We start from the raw sequence: 18,514 nt of genomic DNA, 5'->3' as shown, positions 1-18,514 counted from the left end.
AAATAACCAAAAGGGATATTACATGTTCGGTCTGCCTCAAGGGAACTCTATCTAGCCTCAGATGGATTCATCCTCGTTTCCTAGATTTACACCACAAACTCATTGCGTTCAGATACATTGATTTTCCTATTACCAGAACAAACAAACAAAAAAGATAAAAGAGTTACTAGGGTAGAATTTTTCACCTCTGAAATTGTAGGAATTTACAGGGTAAGTTCCTCGGATAGAACACCAAAGGACACTGCTCACAAATAGATCACGGATCAATACACCAATATTCTTGATGTGGTTAGAAGTTAAAACCCTCAAAGAGGGAAACAATCCATGACCTGAACCAATGCGGCCACTTTAGGCAATTTATTAATAAAAGAAAGAAAATTTACATAAGCTTCTCTCATGAACGGTCACCTTACAAATGACCCTCCATGCTCTTTAAATAGAGATCATGGACCAATCGGGTGTTAAGCCACGGATCAAGTGTCGGTAATACCGAGGAGAGAATGAACCGTTGGATCACTTCATGTCTAGAACATATAGTGACCGTCGGATTGTAAGTTACAAAAGTACATAGTAAAGAAACACACTTTACCTAACTCTACCCTAGACCAAGTTATACTTGACTATTTCCTATGTGTCAGAATATCCTAACATCCCCCCTTAAGAACAACTTGGGATAGGATTGAAGGATGTACAAATATGACACAATAGGAGAAGGAAGGAGGCATTAGAGCCTATCCCCCCTTAGTGACAACTTCCTGAACTCCAACCATAAATCGAAGTTTAGTAAACTTCACCTCTATGAGAGCCTTTGTAAAGATGTTTGCGACTTGATCATCGGTTGAACAATATTCCACTTCAAGAACATGGTCATGAATGAGCTTTCTGATAAAGTGCATGTGAAGTTCAATGTGTTTGTTGCGCTGATGTTGGACTTGATCTTTGGATAGTTGAATGGCACTTTGATTATCACACCAAAGTGTAGTCGGATGTTGCTGCTGAAAGCCAAACTCTGACAGGATCTGACGAAGCCACAAGGCTTCCTTACTAGCTTCTACGGTGCCACGATACTCTGCTTCTGCTGAAGAAAGAGAAATGGCACTTTGTTTCTTGCAATACCATGTAATAGGTCCAGAACCAAGAGTGAAGACATAACCTGCAATAGACTTCCGATCATCAGGGTCACCAGCCCAATCAGAATCAGTGAAACCAACCAATAGAGGAGATGCTTCTGCACTGTAATGAATCCCAAACTGAACTGTACCTCGAACATAACAAAGTATTCTTTTAGTTGCTTTCCAATGACTTTCATGTGGGTTTTGCATAAACCGAGCAATAAGGCCAACAACAAAGGAAAGGTCAGGACGAGTATGGGTCAGATACAAAAGTTTTCCTACAAGCTGACGGTATAAGGTAGCATCAACTTCAGGGGAAGTACAAGTGACTGAAAGTTTGGCTCCAGACTGAAAGGGGGAAGGGGCTCGCTTACAATCTTCCATGTGAAAGTGGCGTAGAAGGTCACATGCATGCTTGGACTGGGAAAGGAAAATACCTTCCTTGGGTTGAAAGACTTGAAGACCAAGAAAGTAATACAAGTGTCCTAAGTCTGTCATTTCAAGCTGCTTTTTAAGGCTGGACTTCACATGGTTTATAAGGTTGGGATCACTACCAGTAAGGATAAGATCATTAACATAAAGAACAAGAATGATAAGAGACTTACCCACTTTCTTGGTGTAGACAGTATTGTCAGAATGACACCTAGAAAAGCCAGTATCTAAAAGAAAGCTATCCATTTTGGCATACCAAGCCCGAGGGGCTTGCTTGAGACCATAAAGGGATTTCTTAAGCTGACATACAAGGCTAGAGTCTGTTTGTATAAAGCCAGGAGGTTGTTCCATATAGATTTCTTCATGCAAGTCCCCATGCAAGAAGGTAGATTTAACATCCATCTGATGGACTTCCCATTTGAAAGAGGCAACAAGGGAAAGAACAAGGCAGATAGAGTTCATTTTGGCAACAGGGGAGAAGATTTCAGTATAGTTGACGCCTTCAACTTGTGAAAAGCCCTTAGCAACAAGACGAGCTTTATGTTTATCAACTTTTCCATCTGGTCCAAACTTGGTTTTGTAAACCCATTTACATCTAACAAGTTTTCTTCCCTTTGGAAGAGGAACAAGATCCCATGTATCATTTGCAAATAATGAACGATATTCTTTGTTCATAGCTACGTCCCAATTTGGATGGCTTGAATCTTCTGCAAAGGTGTCAGGATCATAATTCGCTAAAGCTTGAGCCAGTAAAGAAGAGGCTCAATCGAACTGAGAATGTGTACATCGCTGATCTGTAGGATCACCTGCAAGAGAACCTGCTGCATCCCAAGTAGTACGGACCCATTTTGAAAGCTGAGGAGCTGAAGGAGGATCCTAAGAAGGTGGGGGAGGATTGTCATCCTCGCTGTCATCATCTGAAGAAGAAATATTTTCAAAAGTAGAAGGGATAGAGAAGGTGGCACATTCGCCAAACTAGGCTCGTAGGCCGATATATTTTCAGAAAACTTTACATCTCTTCTAATGATAACATTTTTGGATTTAGGTGAAAGAAGTCTATATCCTTTGACATCTTCAGGATATCCAACAAAAATACATTTTTCACTCTTAGGTTCTAAGGCTTTATGTTTCTCATTGGGAATATGGGCCCATGCTTCACTTCCAAAAACACGAAGGTGACTTACATCTGGTTTAATTGTGCTCCATGCTTCTTCTGGAGTGATATTCTTTAAAGCCTTAGTAGGAGTGCGATTTACTATGTAATTTGCATTGTTAATTGCTTCTGCCCTAAAATTAAGACTAAGTCCTTTAGATTGAAGCGTACAATTAGCCATTTCCTTTAAGGTGCAATTCTTCCTTTCAACTACACCATTTTGTTGTGGAGTATATGGAACAATATGTTGCATTTGAATTCCATGCTCAGTGCAAAATTTGATGAATTTGTTGTTAACATATTCTCTGCCATTATCAGATCTTAGCTTAAGAATTTGATGTCCAGATTGTTTCTCAACAAAGGCCTTAAAGGCCAAGAACATGTTAAATACTTCATTCTTGAGTTTTAAGAAGTATACCCAAGTGCGTCTGGAGAAATCATCAATGAAAGTTAAGAAATGCTTGCAGCCAGAGAATGGAACAACTGGAAGTGGACCACATAAATCACTATGCACAAGCTGTAAAAGGGATGAGGCATGCCAAGAGGCACGTTTTTCAAAACCATCCCGATGATGTTTTTCGAGTACACATCCGGAACAAACACCATCTTTGCAAGATACCATAGGAAGACTTGTCACCATATTTTCTTTACATAGATTTTGAAGGGAGCGATAGTTTAAGTGACCAAATCGCTCATGCCAAAGTTTTCTCACTTCATCATTATGAGAAACAAATACCGAGCGAAGAGTTGATGACCCAAATTTGTTAAACTTATACAACCTTGTAGAATCATCGGCAATGCCAGTAGCTCAAATCTGTCTAGGATCTCTTAGGTCCTTAATTACAACATTATGAGGTGAAAATTCAACGATTTTTACCTTCACCTGAATGAGTTATCTGATATACAGATAGAAGGTTGCAGGATAAGGTTGGAACACATAATACATCATTAAATTGACCATTGTCTAGATGAATAGTTCCAGTCCCTACAACACTAAGAGATCTATCATCACCATCATATATATTTTTGGTGTTACAATCATTTGAAGAAGAAAACATGGCTTTGTTTTTGCCCATGTGATAAGAAGCTCCAGAATCAATGAGCCACTCATGAGAATGAGAAGAAGAAGATACATTTAGTGCATAACCAGACCGAGATGCTTGACAACCACATGCAGAAAGTGCTATTCCTGAAGATGAAGTTGAAGTTGAAGAGTGCTCCAAATGGATGCTATGCTTCTTCATTGCTGCTTCCAAGGCTTCCATCTTCTTAAAGCATTTGGATTCTAAGTGGCCATCTCGATTACAAAATTTGCAATGTCTATCAGTCTTCTTCCCTTTGTTTTTATTTGCCTTATCATTTTGTTGAATTGATTTTTCATTTTGAGACTAAAAGTGCTTAGGACCCTTGGTTGGTTTAGGACCATTCTTTTTAGGATGCTGCTTCTTAGGATTCTTTGAACTTGGTTGTTGCTGGGCGGCTAAGGCTTTCTTAGAAGAGTTTCCAAAATTAAGAAGACCAAGATGTAAGAGTTTTTCTTGTTCTCTTATTAAAGAATCACAAAAGGCATCAAAAGAGGGGGACTTGTAGTCTTGTCCTTGAGAAATAAAGGCTTCTCTAGTAGAATGGAAGGTGGAAACAAACACAGAGTAGGCTGGTCCCAACTTAGTAAGAATGGAATAGATAAGGCTACCATCTTCTTTCTTAACCTTAACACCTTCCAAAAGAAGTCTAAGGGTCTTGAACTTGGACAAAAAATATTCAATGGAAGAAAAATTATTGGGGTCCAACGTAAGCAACTCATTTTCGAGTTGATGGGCTCTAATTTCATTTTTAATTCCAAAAACTTTATTGAGTTGTTTCATTGCTTCATTAGGGGTATCAAGTTCTGTGATATGGAATCTAAGGTCTGGAGAAATAGACATCCCTATCAACCCACGTGCTTGATCTTGCCTATTTTCCCATTTGACTTGCTTATCTTCATCTTTAGGTTTAGACTCTTGGTCCAACGCTATTCTATAAAGACCTTTACTTCTAAGTAAATCCTCCATGTAGGACACCCATTGGAAGTAGTTGGTGCTATCAAGAATAAATTGGCATAGACTTTCCATTTTAACAGAAACTAAAGTTGTAGATGATGAAACTAAGTGTTCTAGTGGATAGATCTCAAAAAAATAGGTCGATTAAGAAAAAGGGCGCTGAAAACGACTTCTAGATGAAGAAGTTATGGCCTTTTGAAGAAAAATTGTTGAAGATGCCGACGAAGTGCATGAATGTGCGGAAGTGAATGATAATGTTATATTTAAAAAAAATCCCCTCCTTTCCAAACTTAATCTAATTAGCTCATTTAAAAAAAAAAAATTATGTGATCCACTTTTATAAATAAGTGAAAGTCAATTTTACAATAGTACTTTATGAGCTACTCACTAAATTGTAACTTAAATAAAAGATAAAGAGACTTTAGAATTATAAGTGACTCACTTTTTATAGTGGGTAAGAACACTTTTACATAAAGTAAATTTAAAACACAAGTTACATGTGCTTTTTGAAAAAGTAACTCAACAAAAAGAAAAACTTGAACCCAAGACTTTTATTCTCATAAAGTAACTTTGGACCAAGTGAGCTAGTTTAAAAGGTTAGTAATTTTTGGAAAAGAGGAAGGGGTTTTTTTCTTTTTTTTAGTCACTGAAGCTTTGGGGTGTGTGCTTACTTGAAAAAACTCTTTTTGCCTACAAAACAAAAAACCACACAACTCAACATGGACTTGCAAGGGGCAAAGAGCATACGCAGAAATGAAAGGTATAGATCCAGTAATAAAAAACAGAGAGCTGAGTAAACCGAAATAAATAGAGAGAGGAATAACTAAAATTGTAAATAAACACTGTATACCTCCAGATCTTAAAAATGATGTAGCTAGGGCTACCAGAAACCTTTTCGCGTGAAACGGAAGGGGTTCCTCACTGGAACATATGCTCCTAACACAATAGAACAATCCTCTCGGCCCAAAAGCAATAAGAAACAATAGATCTAGGAAATGACAGTCAGATGCAGTTGGACCAGCTTCGGATTTGGATCATCGACGGATGCGGCCCTCAAATAGCTTTGATACCATGTGGGAATTTACAGGGTAAGTTCCTCAGATAGAACACCAAAGGAGACCACTCACAAATAGATCACAGATCAATACACTAGTATTCTTGACGTGGTTAAAACCCTCAAAGAGGGAAACAGTCCACGACTTGAGCCAACGCGGCCACTTCAGGCAATTTATTAATAAAAGAAAGAAAATTTACATAAGCTTCTCTCATGAACGGTCACCTTACAAATGACCCTCCATTCTCTTTAAATAGAGATCATGGACCAATCGAGTGTTAAGCCACGAATCAAGTGTCTGTAATACCGAGGAGAGAATGAACTGTCGGATTACTTCATGTCTAGAACATATCGTGATCGTCGGATTGTAAGTTACAAAAGTACATAGTAAAGAAACTCACTTTACCTAACTCTACACTAGACCAAGTTATACTTAACTATTTCCTATGTGTCGGAATATCCTAACAGAAATTAGTAGGGTAAAAGGGGTCTTAAAACCTTCAGAACGTCAGGCTCAAAGAGAAACAAAGATAAATGATGCAATCCATGATGATCCAAATGAACCGAACCCTCTTGTATTTATAGATTTCCCTGAGGGGATTTTTCTCCTTAATTAGTTGAGTGAAATTCACATCAAACCCCAACTTTGGTGTATTTTTTCCTAAGCTGCCCCAAACTTGCCCAAACATTGTGTATTTTTGGGTTTTTCCCCCTTTATCGAAGACTATAGCCTACGGGGATCGATAGGCTACTTCATCCCTTGGGCCAATTAATCCCTCGTGGACATTACATACAATGAAGATGATGCCTCAAGGCTAATTTCTTGCTAGTGTTCTTACTCTCGGACAATCGCACCAAGCCATCATACATTTCTTTGGCAATTTTCAACTCAACAACATGTGGAATCAAATTGTCCTTTATGTAATCTATCAAGATCCTCTTAGCCTTTGCTTCATTCTTCTTATGCTTGGCTTTCTCCTCAACACCTCCTGGTTTTGAGACATTTTCTTTCACATGATTTTGAATCTCATTTTCATCCAAGACAGAGTATCATGGTCTTCCAAGATCTGAAATTTGTAGCACCATCCAACCTATCTTCTAATTTGAGACTAAGCACCATCTTGACAAGAGATCTAAAATCTATACAAGCTATTGAATACTGAAATCTGAGGCTGAAATCAATGGCTGATCTTCAACAAAGCTTTGATACCATGTTGAAATTCTATAGCATGTGTAGTAGAATACAATTTTTTGATCTGATAATTACTTCCTAATGATTTTCAATCAATATTTTTCATGCCACTATTATTATTGAATAACTACACCCAGAAAACCTCAACTGTAAATTGTTGAAAATAAGGGTACCAAGGAGGTGTTTCCTAGTCCATTTATTCTTTTGGCCTAGGAAGACACATTAATGACCCTTTTGTCATGTGACATTATGAGTTTATTAATGTCATGGAGCAAAGTACTTTTTATGGGTGATGTGCCATGTACTTTATTTATTAAAGTCACAAAGTGCTATAAAATGACTTTATGTGAAAAGTAAAAAGTACACCTTCTAATATTAAAGTGACTTTTATGTTTTAAAAGTGACTTTATGAGATAAAAAGTGCACATGGTACAAAACATTAAAAAGTAATAGGATGTTCATTAATTGAGGGGGACCACATGAGGGAGGGGGTCAAGTGGGTGACTTAATCTCATCCATTGGTCTTATGGCCTGAGATTTAATCTCAGCCCTTGATTTCAAGGGTTAGGGTTCTTCGACTTTAGATGACAAAAAGGGATAAAGGAGGAGACTCATTATTCTCATGAGATTTGAGAAGAGAAGAGTAAGGAGCTTGAGAGGAGGTTCAGATTGTAGAGGAGTACAACGTACAACAAGAGGAGGACAACGTACAACTAGCTCGAGTATTTAGCTACAGTCTGGCACGCATCCTGAGATTCTTGGGTAGAGGTTTTAGGTTGAGTTTCCAGGTTATATAAGCTGAGATTCAAGCCTAAGGCCTATGCTGATTGGTTGAGTAGCTAAGTGAGAGACTCAACATATTTCTGGTGTGAGTAAGGGTTGTTCGAACCACTGTTATTCTGCCATATTTACAGTCATAGCGTCGAGTATTAAAGGAGACCGTGTCTCGGTATATTTGTAGCTTGGATCACGAACTGTGAGGCTCATTCAGCGTGATTCCAGGAAGGAAATTGCATCAGACTTTGGCACAAATTTCTGTGAAAAATTTCTGCTATTCCTGGCTCAAATTTCGAGGCACTGTCAGTGATTCTTGTGCACAAAATTCAAGGCATATCATAGTTGTATTTATTACTGCATGAGTGCTCGAATTCCTTTGTATTGAGAGCATTGACATCACCTAAAACAAGGGAGATAAGTAGTCCTATTTCTGCTGTGTAAAATTTTGCCTCAAGAGCAATTAAATCCTCCTTTAGAACTAGTTTTCCCCTTGTGGGTTTTTCTAGGGTCATTAGACCAAAATCCCTGTGTAAAAATTGTGTGTTTGTGCTTGTAATGTTTTCCTCATATCATTGGAATCAAAATGAGTAGTCTCTCTTGTTTCAAGTATATGCAACCTAACATTTATATCAACTCATGTGATGTAGGGTTTGGGCATTAAACCTTATGCAAAAACTTGAAACTGGGTTGGTGCTACAACAAACAAATTTTCTACATAAATGCAGCAGAAACAATAAAGGTCGTAGAAGTATACTTACCCACAATAGACACAATATTTTTACCCTCGGAAACTTAGTTCGGGAGAAAAACCCAACAATCTTTTCTCAAGGATAAATTGTCTTTTCAACGAGTTTTACAACTCATAATTTGTCTAGAAATCTGAGCCAACATTTCAAGTCAAATCACTAGTCAAACTGTTGCTAGTCAACACTGGTCAAATTGCTACTAGTCAACATAGGTTAAACTAGTAAAAAATCAACTCTAAAATCTGTAGTCAAACCTTAGCATGTGCGGCCTATGGTCAAACTTGGTCTACGGTCAAACCCTCGCATGTGCAGGCTGTAGTCAAACTCAGTCAAACTGTGGTCAACGTTTCATTCGTGCAGTTGTACGGAATAGTTAACTCTCTGGTCAAAGCTTGGTCAAACCTTTACACGTGCAACCTTCAAGAGTAGAAGTAAAATGATGAAAAACGATGAAGATAAACATATTTCTTCTTAGCTGAATTTCTCCTCCACTAGAAAAGATAAGAATGAACTTGCTATGTTGATGAGTGTCTCCTCACATGCACGTTTATTTATATAGAGCTTTAATGTTGAGTGGAAACCCATTAAGAAGCCTCTCATCACAAGAAACCCCTTCACTTATTGAGTGTACATCACAACTTATCATTAGACTATAATTGTTTATTCCACTAAAAGGTGAAAACCCCCATTAATTAAACAAATCAAACCTACTCTATAAAAAACGAATCACTCCATCCCAAAGCAGACAATGTGAGTACCATGGATCAATCTCCCCGAGCTAGACACTAGAGTTAATGGGAGAAAGATTGCCTTAAGCCATTCACTCCTAGACAAATTAGCATGGCCCCGTGGGTGAATGTATCATTCCCCCTAGTCAAATTAGCATGGCCTCGTGGGAGAATGTCTCCCTGATACTGCAAACTACAGAAACATCAATAGGTCAGTGCCACTTGATTTTTTTGGAAATAAACAGATTTAGCATGGACAACTAAAGCCTATGGAAGTTGGGGTACAAGTCCTATTCTAAGTAACTACCAAAAATAGTAAGTTGTAGTGAATTGTGCATATCTTTTGATTTCTTGATTCAATTTAAATGCCATTGGCTTGTATGAAAGCCTCATAGTCCATGCGCTTTGCAAATGTTGAACCCAATGCTCCTCTTGGTCCTTATATACTTATTAAGTAGTAAGACTTGGAGAAAGGGCACATCTTGTATTCCTTTTAATGTCAGTTTGGCCAAGGGTGGTCTTTCCGATAGCCTTTGTTTGGTTTATTCATGCTCAGAGATCATCAAGCATATTTTTTGGGAATGTTGATTTGCTAAGCTCTTTTGGAGTTGGTTTGATGATCACCATACTGTACTACTGCAGGGTAGGGTGCATTGCTTTGTTTGAGGATGGCCATTCTCTTGTTCTTGATGCTTTCGTAGCCTTTGGCACTGCTTGGGGTTTGTGGTGTTATTTGTGTCATGGAAACTCAGGTGTACGTTTATTTTCGACTATGAGATTAGCTCTTTGTGGAAAGATGGGGTTCACCACCAATGCTTGGAAAATGGAGCCTTGTTGATAAAAAATACACAATGATTGGATTACATATTTTCTTTTAGTTCTTTGTGGAAAGATGGGGTTCACCACCAATGCTTGGAAAATGGAGCCTTGTTGATAAAAAATACACAATGATTGGATTACATAGTGTTTTGCTTTTATCTTTGCTTTAGTATCTCTCAAAAAGAGGTTATTAAGTTCATTGTATATACCCTTATGCCATCAACTTTTTTCATTGTAAATATAAGGCTTATTTTTCAAAAAATAAAGTAAAATAAATGCCACCAACGTCATATGAAAAAAGACATCCAAGGCTGTCATAGATCAAAGTTTAAATGAGTGGGTTTGAAAATCGAGCAGTTACAATTTGCACAAGTTTAATCTCCGAGGAATTGCTAAAAATAGAAGAATTTCATAAATTTGTCATAACTCCCTTTTGGTGGATCCAAATCACTTGAGACAAATTACATCATGGAGAAGACGATTCATATTGTTACAAGTTGAAATATCAAAAATTGGGGCAAAAATAAAAAGATATTGCCAATACAAGGTCATTCTATGGACTAGTCCCCACATGAGGGTTAGAAACAATGGGCTAGCTAGAATTGAGCTTCCCCCTAGTTGAATTTGACCCTAAAACCCTAGCCTAGCAGCTTGTCTTGAGGGGCTGAAAATGAAGATAAGAGATAGATAAAGTTTGAGAGGGGTTTTTAATATGTTTTGATCATCTATGTGGAAGCTAATGCCTGTTCCTTGGTTGATGGAGTCTAAGGGAAACCTACTATGGAGATATCAAACCCCAGAAGGGAGTAAGGGGAAGGAAAAAAACCCTAGTTACCACTTTATGAGGGGATAAAATCAAGAGGAAAATCTCACTAGGAGGTCCTTAAGGGATGTTTAGCATTCTTTAATTAAAATATACAATACCTCACCAAAATTTCATAGAAAGATATTCAATTTAACAAGAACATAGAAACCCTAAGAAAAAATATTGCATGCAATAACCATTAAAAATATATTCAACAATAAGAATACTCACAAGATATGCATGAACAAATCCACCATTATCCCAAAGTGATGTCTCGACTCTCCACAACAAGAGCTATTCTTCAATAGCAAAATTATCCACAAAGATCACATTTCCACAAGAATGCAATGTTGCAACATCTAGGGCAGAATCCTCTATGGAGGCCGAAATAGTCCACAAGTGATGATGAAATACAAAAATGAGGTGACCTCTATTTATATGAGGTGAAAATAAACTAATTTTAGCCTATGAAGCCCCTAAACAAGTTGACAATGAGCAAACATAAATTAATCCTTGGTTTACAAGCAAACCCACTAGCCGAATGCAAAATTATTCTACAAAAGACCTTGACATGTGAGCCGTAAGCCTCTAAATGATGACATCATGCCCTTTTTGGGCTCTAGATGCTGTGATGGTGAGTATAAGGTTGAAAATGTGTCCATGTGTCATGATCATCCATCATTTGAGGAGTATCCCTCAAATCCAACCTAAAAGCAACTCTAGGGGTCCCAAATCCAATTGAGGTGCCACCACGTCATCACCATGGGTCTTCAATGGTCAATGTAATGCCTCCACTCTCCAACATTAGGGCTCCATCAAGTGAAACAAACCCTCCCTAGTCCTCTCATAGAAGACCATCCTCATATGTGCTCTGAATCATGGCTTTCCCATCAAGTAGTGTCAAGGCCAACTTGGGGGCATACTGGGTCTAGTGGTGCAATCATCAAGAATCTTGTGTGCTAGGTCAAGGAAGATCGATATACTGGGTCCTCTGGGTGCTCTAGGATCATTCACTCAAATCATCATAATGCCCAACACTCTGATGTAAGTGGGCAATGCCGCACCTGTTAAGTCATTAACCTCTTTAAAAGGCATGGGTATTTGTGGAGTGGGTGCCCTCAATCCGTGGGTTGTTGTGGACCACCTGGAAAAACCAATTTAAACTCTAGTGAAAGGAACCATTCATCAGAGATTAAGATTATATAAGCATCTCTAAGTGGACCAAACTTGTATGTTAAGAGCATATTGTATTTCAAACTTGGATCACCTTCCGATATCTGACTAGACGAAGTCACATAAAGGTGTTTGCTGTTGATTTGGGGTAGCATCGGATGTGATCTAGCCACGAAATTTGGTGGAGAGGTTAGGGCACATGAGATCTCCAATACCCAGAAAGGGTTTGGGCAGATTCTAAACAGTTTGGGAGATATTAAAATAATTAATATTTTTAATGGAGTCCCTAAGTCTAAACTTAGGGAAATTAAAATATTAATGTGAATTAATATAAAACTATGTTAGAATGGTCCAAAAGACATGGATCAAGCTAGATCTAATCTTAGCCATCGATTAGGAACTTAATCTCGATCGTTGATATGTGAACGAGAAAAGTATAAGAGGAGGCTTGAGGGTCACTTGGAGAACACACTAGAATGATTAGTTATTCTATTCTCTAGAGTGGGGTTTGCTAAGAGAGATAGAATCAGTGATCAGTTGCAGCAACGGGCACTGAGTACGAGGCAGAGAGGCAGGGACAGTGCTGAGAGACCAACGCCAAAGCAGAGAGAGGCAGACGCAGAGCCAGAGGGAGCCACGCAGAGGCAACAGAGATTGCGCAGAGCCAGAAGGGCCTGCGTCATCCACGCAGAGGCTGCAGGAGTGACGCAGAGAGCCAGAGAGGCTGCGTAGAGCCTCAGTAGGCTGACACAGAGGGTTTCAGGTTGACGCAGAGGCCAGCAGGGCTGACACTGAGCTTCAGATTGTGCTGGAGAGGGATTTCGTGGAGCAGGCTTTCCGAATACCTGTTTCTGAAGAGAGGTATTGCTGCCAGATTTTTTATCTCTGTTGGGTTAGCCAGTTTGGCACCCAGTGTACTCAGAAAAGAGCTGCTTAATAATAAAACCCTCAGATAGCTGCACCGGTTTTCCCGCATTGGGTTTTTCCAGGGACATTAGTCCAAAAATAACGGTGTCATTTGTGTGCTTGTTTCTGTTTCCTTCAATTGATGATCTGTAATGTGTTGAGCATGCACTTGTATTTATTTTCAGTATTTACATGGTAAATAACTTGTTAATTAACAGAACAAGTAGGTAGGAATAAATCAGTAAAGTGCATGGAGGGTTTCTAACTATTAGACTTAGAAACTTCAACATGGTATTAGAGCGTGGTTGCAGATCACGGGAGGACTGAGGACATCAGCAGAGAAGAGCAGCAATAGCAGAAAACAGATGTCCCGAGTGACAAAAGTTGTTCCTAGCAGCAAAGCAACAAGGAAGGGGTGACATAGTGCCTGCGTCATCAAGTTCGAGCCAAGAATAGGTTGCGCAGAGGCTGGAGGAGAAAAAGACGGGCTCACACAGAGCCACACAGAGGCCAGGGGGGCTGACACAGTTGGCTGAGGGAGCTAGTTAGCTGGTGCCGGGACTGCGCAGAGCTTAGGAGCTCTCACCTTCAAGTTGCTGGGGTTTAGCAGGCTGTGGGTAAGTTGCAGAGTGGAGCTGGTGGGGTATTGTAGTCAGAACAATACCTAACAGGGCAAGGCCAAGGAGGAGGGAGTTGCTACCGAGGGTTTCTAGTCAAGAAATCCGGATCGGTGGTGTAGTTGCATAGAGGATTAGAGTAGGGGGCATCTCGGCATCGGCATAAGGGTTTCCAAGAGGGAAATCAAGGCTCAGAGGGTGTCACATCGAGAACTTCCAGGAGGGAAGTAGAAGAGCAGCATGGCACTACACAGAGTAAGAGACCAGGACAGACTGGACGGAGCCTCAAACTTCGTAGTCTGGAAGGCCAAAATCTTATCCGTACTTGACAGAAATCGTGTCAAGCACTTCGCCTTAAGGACGATAGCAATCCCAGTTGACCCAGTTGATAACGACAAGTACGAGGAGGCAATGGCGAGGGCCAAGAGCATCATCCTTGATCGGGACAAGGACCATTTAGTACCACACATTGCCGAGAAGGAAACGACAAATGAGATGTGGGAGGCCCTAAAGAAATTGTACCAACATACTTTTGTGCAGAGAAGGATGTTACTAGAAAATCAGTTGCGGTCATACTAGATGAAGAAGGGAGAACTGGTCGACTGAATGAGATCTGGGATCGACCGACTTCCATAGGGGCCACGCCGGATCAGGAATTGATGGTGAGAACCCTGAAAGCAGTCTCAGAAGACTAGGAGGTATTTGTCTAGAGTATACTGAGCAGAGCGACTCTACCACATTGGGAGGAAATGTGGGTGGCTCTTTGCCAAGAAGAGATCAGAAGGCTAAGCAAGACGGGAAGCAGCAGCAAGGGGATCATAGTCAAGCAGGAGGAGGACGATGTTGCCCTAGCATCTGAGGGAAAGCAAGAGAAACGGAAGCAGAAGGACCTCTCCAAGATCAAATGCTTCCACTCTGGGGCGCTGGGTCATTATGCGACCCAGTGTACAAGGAAGAAGAACAACGGAGAGGCCTCCGAGACCAAGGCAGCGCCAGAAAGGGTAAGGAAGGAAGTGGAGACAGACGATCATTGTGCCATGAGTGCGCACACACCACTTGAGTGGAAGTGGGGAGACATTGAGTTGTAGTCAGACGGACTACAGGCGATGAGGGGCAGGATCCTCGAGGTACCCAGCCTCTTGGATTAGACCATGCTATGGGAGCCCTGAAGAGGAGTAGCAGGACTGGCAGATGTGGGTAGAGACAGATGCAGATGAAGCGGCAGAGAGAGCTACAGTGCAGAATTCCCAGGACAGTGCAAGGCTAGCAAGTTGCAACAGTGCGAGAGGCACGGGAGTGTTGCACCAGTGCAGGATGGCACAGAGAGGTGTGCAACAATGCGAGATGCAGGGAGTTGTTGCAGCAACGCAGAGGTCAGAGAGGGAGCACTTGTCAGTGGCAGAGGGAGCTTCAGCATCAGGAGTACTCTAGCTTGACAGAGAGGTCAGAGTTGGGAGATCAGTTACTTACTTCTCAGTAACTGAGTTGCAGTGTAGTAGTTAGTAGTGGTAGTGCTATGGGCAACACGATGCAGCATGATGAGAGGAGATGCAGTGCAGACGCAGCAGTGGCAGTGGCAGGGCCATGGGCAGCAACATGGATGTAGAGGGAGTTGCCGTACAGATGCAACAATGGCAGTGGCAGAGCTATGGGTAGCAGTACAAGAGGCAGTAGTGCAGATGATGATGGGCAACAGGTAGAGGGAGTGACATAGAGGCTCAGAACAGTGCTAGAAGGGCACAGTTTCTGCTGGGGCAGAAATTCGCTGGAAAAGTACGAAGACACATAGTAGGGAAATTTTCTCCTTAGCGAACTCTCTGCCAGAAAGTTCGAATTTCTCACTTGCTAGGCAGTTGTGCTAAGCAGTGACTAGAGGAGTCGGTTTGACAGTTGGGTGAGATGGCATCGCATGGGCTCAGAGATCAGGACAGGTTGGACGGAGCCTCCAACTATGTCATATGGAAGACCAAAATCTTAGTTTTTCTGGAGGAATATGATCTCGAGGCCTACATCAATAGTGTTGTAGCTGTTCCTGCTGACACCGATCAAAAGAAGAAGTACAAAGCCGAGCAGGGGAAGGCGAAGAGGCTCATTCTCGATGGAGTTCAAGATCATGTGGTCTCACACTTGTAGGGCAAGGATACAACTCGATAGATGTGGGAAGCCTTGTCGTCTTTGTATGAAGGCTCTTCCGAACAACGAAAGATGTATTTAGAGAAGAAGTTGCAGTGAACCTTGATGTAGAAAGGAGAAGGGGTGAACCTCTTAATTCAACGTCTTCAGGATACCAGAAACCAGCTTGCTGCAGTGGGGTCCACTCCTCAGCCAACCGCGATGGTGAGGATAGCCCTGAATGGAGTCTCGGATGAATGGCAAGTTTTTGTCCAAAGCATATTGGGCAGGGAAAAACTACCTTCATGGGAGGAGATGTGGGCGGCTCTTCAACAGGAGGAGTTAAGGAGGGACCTAGTGAAGGTCAACCTCAATGGCAGCAGTGGGAGTGGCACAAAGACGAAGGAGGAGGAGGAAAATGCAGCTCTAGCATTGAAGGGACAACAAAAGCTGAAGCGGAAGAAGGACATTTCGAAGGTGAAATGTTTCAGATGTGGTGAGATGGGTCACTTTGCATCTCAGTGTCCTTTGAAGCAAAAGGATAAGGATGAGAAGCATGATCCAAGGGTTGCAGTCACAAAGATAGATGAGGAAGAGTATGCCATGAGTGCCCACACATCTCGAGGAGGGAGATGGGGCGATATTGAGCTGTAGTCGGGAGGACTACATGTGGGCAGGATCCTTGAGAGTCCACCTCTTGGATCAATTCCTTCCTACGAGAGCCCAATATTTAGCAGTAGCGAGACAAACTTAGTGTCAGATGATGCAGTGGATTGCTTGGAGGACAGATGCAGTGTCTTGGGACCAGAGACTAGTCAATGTAGAGCAAGGTTGTCAATAGTGCAGAAGTTAGCAGCAGCGCAAAAGATTCAAAGGGTTAGAATCAACAACAGTTAGGTCATTGTATTATGTTGAACACAGTTAAGTTCAACTAATTTTGGATGTTTTTCATTTGCTTCTCTCAGCAATTGAGTTGCAGTACGGATGCAGTGTTAGCAGTGGCAGTGCTAGCAACATAAAAAATGCAACGTTTGAGAGGGAGTTGTAGTACAAATGCAACAATGGCAGTATCATTGTCATTAACAATAGTATAGTAGCAGCAACAACACAGTGTTGGTGGCAGCAACAGTGCAAAAAGGAGGTGCTTCAGAAACAAAGCAGCATGCAAGTGGACATTGTTGCTAGAGCACTTTCCTCGCTATGAGGGAGTGTTAGTTTCTGGTAGCATCGGAAGTGCTCTAGTAGGGGTTCCTTGGACTAGGAATTTTTACACCAATTCTATAAATAAGGAGCCCTAAACATTGGATGCCTAAAACTAAAATCCTAATGGCTGCCATAAATAAAATAATAATGACAGTCTCACAAAAATAATTTTATTGGTGGTAAAATGACCTATTTAAGGATGGGATTGGCATATGAGTGTAGAGGATTTTTTCCTCTTTCTAACGAGCTATTACACGCCCCCAAATTCCTTACCGTTGAAGAGAAATCAATTTTTGAAATCAACGTATGTCAAAAATTGTCAAACTGTCCAAGCCAACTTGAGTAGGCTCATAACCCTTGGAAAAGAGACGTGTCCCTTAAAAATATGGAAAAACTACTATAAATATAAACCTAAATTCGTCCATTCAAGCTCAGATTTTTCGGTGGAGACAAGACAAGAGGTAGAGAAGCAACCGCAACCTAGGAAAGCAAGGAAGACAAGTTTGTGGAATTATTCTTGGGTTAAATAGTCTCCCACAGGTTTGTGCTAGGAGTAGAGAAGTTGCCGTGGTCGAAGCTACCATAGTTGTCGTGGTCGAAGCTACCGTAGTTCCCATCGTCGAAGCTGCCATAGTTGCCGTGGTCGCAGCTGTCGTAGTTGTCGTGGTTGAAGCTACCGTGGGCGAAGTGGCCATAGTTGTCATGGTCGACGCTGTCACAGCTGCCATAGTTGCTGTGGTTGATGTTGTCGTGGTTGAAGCTGTTGTGGTCGAAGTGTTGACTTTTTGGGATTGTACAAATAAAGTTTGTTGAAGTCTCTCTTGAGAACATAATAGGGCAGAGTTGGAGAACTTTGTAAAGAAACATCAGTGTTGATAAGATCGGTATCGGGAAAATATCGGCGAGGGTCCGGAAAATATCTTATCGGAAATATCGGCGAAAATATCGGCAAAATATCGGCAAGCATAAAAAATGCATAATATATTCATTTTTTTTCAGATTTCTAAACATATAAAGCAATAACAACATGAACTAAACACATTGGCACATAAATATGAAGAAAACACTGATATATATGATGTCAAATAGAAATGATACATCAAACTTCAAAGGCGATACCAAATCCTGCTGATCCCTGATAGTGATAATTGTCCAATCAAGGACTCAAACAAAACAACATCACATATATAAAAGTTAAAAAGTATTTCATCATCATGAGTTATAAACTTAAATGTAGCAAAAGTTGCAAAACAAATAAAACTAGCAGCTATCTATCTGAGACCATTGGCCTCTCCCTAGCAGCTTTCTTTCTGTCTTGTTCAGCAATTGCTTCACGAGCTTTTTGTATAACCTCTGCACTAGAAACCATACAAGGCATCACATCTGCTGCATCATATGCAGAGAGTTTAGCCAGATGGTATTTCAATCGTGTAATCCCTCCTGACATCTTGGTCCCACACAAGTTGCATGATATATATGCCTGATTTGCCCCACCAACAGCCTCCCCATACTCCCAAAATGGGTCCAAGGTTTTTGGCATATTTGACATTTGTAGTGAACTAATTCAAACCTAGGGCACAAAAAAAACAAAAAATTGGCATTAAATGAGTATAACTATACAGTGCCCAGCAAACACTCAAGAAACT

General features: G+C 40.7%; 1 protein-coding gene across 3 annotated transcripts in view; it reads left to right on the top strand.

Moving 5' to 3' along the window:
• The window catches only part of LOC149236477 (uncharacterized), a 390,522-nt gene that overhangs the window by 185,017 nt on the left and 186,991 nt on the right, over positions 1 to 18,514 (top strand). The window lies entirely within an intron of this gene.

Source organism: Pinus tabuliformis, chromosome 8 (assembly GCF_031772625.1).
Source record: "Pinus tabuliformis cultivar Carrire ecotype Pingquan chromosome 8, CPIR1, whole genome shotgun sequence".
Taxonomy (NCBI): Eukaryota; Viridiplantae; Streptophyta; class Pinopsida; order Pinales; family Pinaceae; genus Pinus; species Pinus tabuliformis.
The sequence above is the reverse complement of the archived record's forward strand: the minus strand, read 5'-3'. Positions and strand labels throughout refer to the sequence as shown.